The 2,760-nt window shown below is 49.8% G+C and overlaps 1 protein-coding gene across 1 annotated transcript in view; it reads right to left on the bottom strand.

Annotated features, from left to right (window-relative positions):
* ZFAT (zinc finger and AT-hook domain containing) overlaps window positions 1-1,349 on the bottom strand; it is a 159,278-nt gene extending 157,929 nt beyond the window's left edge. Inside the window, exon 1 of the mRNA XM_018554003.1 lies at window positions 1,198-1,349. The gene's annotated coding sequence lies outside the window, so the exon portion shown is untranslated. The remainder of the gene's footprint in view (window positions 1-1,197) is intronic.
* Window positions 1,350-2,760: the final 1,411 nt, after the last annotated feature.

Here is a 2,760-nt window from a genome sequence, read left to right as displayed (position 1 = left end):
GAACAATGATGGCCACTTGTAGTTTTGTAGCTCCTTAGCATATATATGGGTGGGGGGTACAGTTCTAGTGGATGTTTATATAATATGGGGGGGGCAAAAAAAATGTTACGCAACGGGCGCCCATAACTCTGGTTACGCCACTGCCGCCCGCCCACATCCACGATCGGCACGGGGACGTGGGGAGAAGAAGAATTAAGGAGGAGCAGGCGTGGGGGGATGACAGCCGCCGACAGACAGGCCCGAGGACTACAAATCCCAGCAATAGTACATTATACAGCGCAATGCGGAATACCGCCGGCTATAATGTACTATTGCTGGGATTTGTAGTCCTCTATAGCCGGCGCCATTCTGCATTGATTGCTGTATAATTTTACACTTTCCTTTTCACTATATTGCACACCACACTTTTTTTCCTTTTTTACTTCCACCGCTCCAAGCTTGCTCCTGGGATGGACTACACGCAATACAAACTAGAAGTCCATCACTGGAGCCATTTTTTTATCCCGATTAATCGAACTTAAAGGAGAACTATGGGGTCAGTGTTTTCCCCCATAGTTGATTTTTGGCGATCCCACCGCACTGGAACGCAGAGCATTTTATTACCACGCGTTTGTACTGCGGGCGGGGGAGCGTGTCTTCAGTGTCATGCCACCTCCCGCCCCAGAATGCAAGGAGACTTTTGGACAGTGAAAGGAGAAGCAGCAGACTGATGAGCTCATCTCTGTGTCACTCTGCTCTCTCCTCCTATCAGCATGTCCCTTGTTAGAACATGAGCACAAGTGATTGGATGCGTCTGCTGCTTCTCCCTAATACAGTTTGAGCTCTGCTGTACAGAGACTAGAAGAGGCTGATACCGGGCCTCATTCATGTAGATACAATGCTTTTAAAAATGCAATTGATGATGTATTCATGATTACAGAGCTGCATTCATTCCTGGGCACCCAGAACCAACATGGCAGAAGCCTGCAGACACCAAAGTATGCTTAAAGAGCCCAAAATCCAATGTTGGCTTAGCTAGAGGTTACCACAGCCCAATAGAAGAAGCCTTTGGGAAAATATAACCGGTGACCGGTTCTCTTTAAACTGCAGGCCTCTAAAGAAAGAACCAATTAGAACTGTCCTTTTATGTTGCTGGGCAGAACAGAAGAGGAGAGGAAAATTCTCATTGGCTGCCGCACACACAGTGACATGACTTGCCTGCTCTGTCAAGGCTGTCCCTCGCCCGGACCCCAGCCATCCCCATCCAGCTGCGCCATAGCAACCAACTCCGCGTACTGCCTAAGTCATGGACACACTCCCGCGGCACCGGAAGACGCCAGTGGCCATCCTAACACTTCCCTGCCGCGGCGCTGCCGCCGACCAATCAAAGTCCTGCGTGTAAACTCCCCGCCAATCACCTGCTTCGCTCGCACCCGCCTCCACTGAGGGCTAACGCGAAACCAGGCTGTTGATTGGGCGAGCGGACCGGCAAACACATTTGGATTTCCGTCACTAGAGAGCCAGCTTCCCTCCAAGGATGTCTCCAGACAGACGCATATTGCAATGAAGGAGGAAGCCATGTTGTCGAAGACTTTACTTAATTTCTGTTTAAGGCAAAATACCTTCTGAAGTAAAGACATAGTGGTGAACTTTGCTGCTTCTCAATTCAGGATTCTAGGTTATGCCCTGAAATGTAGCAACTGGCTAAATGAGACCCTGTTATGTTTGATTTATACCTGCAAATATATATTTTTTTCAATAAATACATTGAGGGGGATTTATCAAAACTGGAGCAGGTGTCCCTGCAACCAATCAGCTTCTAGCTTTCACTTTCAAAGCTTAACAAAACTAATTGAAGAGAGAGGCTGATTGGTTACCATGGGCAACTGCTCCAGATTCCGTCTCCTCCAGTTTTGATAAATCACTGCCATTATGTTTGCACTGTAATTAAATGACCCCGTTGTCAGATTTGGTGCCACACTTCTTCTCTGTGTGCCACCATTTTATCCGGTTATAATATGTTTTCTTGAACCGGCGTGTCTGTCACCCTCTGCTGTGACATCAGGTGCCTTCTCTCACGAACTGCCTTCACCCCAAGGTTAGAACCAGTGCGTGTTGTCTGTGCTACAACGCACCAAAAGCCCAGAGAAAATTGTTTCCATTATCACCTATGAAGCTCCTCCCATTGACGTGTTGTGTTAGAGAACAGTGTGGCGCCTTTTTTAACGCTGTGTCTTTCATACTCCTTTGGGTAAAACCAGGTTTGCCCCTTTTCTTCAAGAGCAATAAGAACACTCTACTGCCATGTGGCAAATTATCTTTGGAGAATATACAGTAGAGAGCGGGGAGAGAAAGAGAGGAGAGACAGCCAAGAGAAAGGGCGAGGAGAGAGTCAGGGGAGAGAGGAGAGACAGCCGGGAGAGAGTCAGGGGAGAGAGAGCGAGGAGAGAGTCAGGGGAGAGAGAGCGAGGAGAGAGATGAGAGGGGGGGAGGAGAGAGTGGAGAGAGAGAGGGGAGAGAGAGAGGAGAGAGGCAGGGGAGAGAGAGCGAGGAGAGAGTCAGAGGAGAGAGAGCGAGGAGAGAGTCAGAGGAGAGAGTCAGAGGAGAGAGAGCGAGGGGAGAGTCAGGGGAGAGAGAGCGAGGAGAGAGTCAGAGGAGAGAGAGCGAGGGGAGAGAAAGTGAGGAGAGAGCCAGGGGAGAGCGAGCGAGGAGAGAGCCAGGGGAGAGAGAGCGAGGAGAGAGCCAGGGGAGAGAGAGCGAGGAGAGAGGCAGGGGAGAGAG

This window comes from Nanorana parkeri, unplaced genomic scaffold (genome assembly GCF_000935625.1).
Source record: "Nanorana parkeri isolate BGI_ZX_2015 unplaced genomic scaffold, ASM93562v1 scaffold138, whole genome shotgun sequence".
In the NCBI taxonomy this organism is placed as follows: Eukaryota; Metazoa; Chordata; class Amphibia; order Anura; family Dicroglossidae; genus Nanorana; species Nanorana parkeri.
The sequence above is the reverse complement of the archived record's forward strand: the minus strand, read 5'-3'. Positions and strand labels throughout refer to the sequence as shown.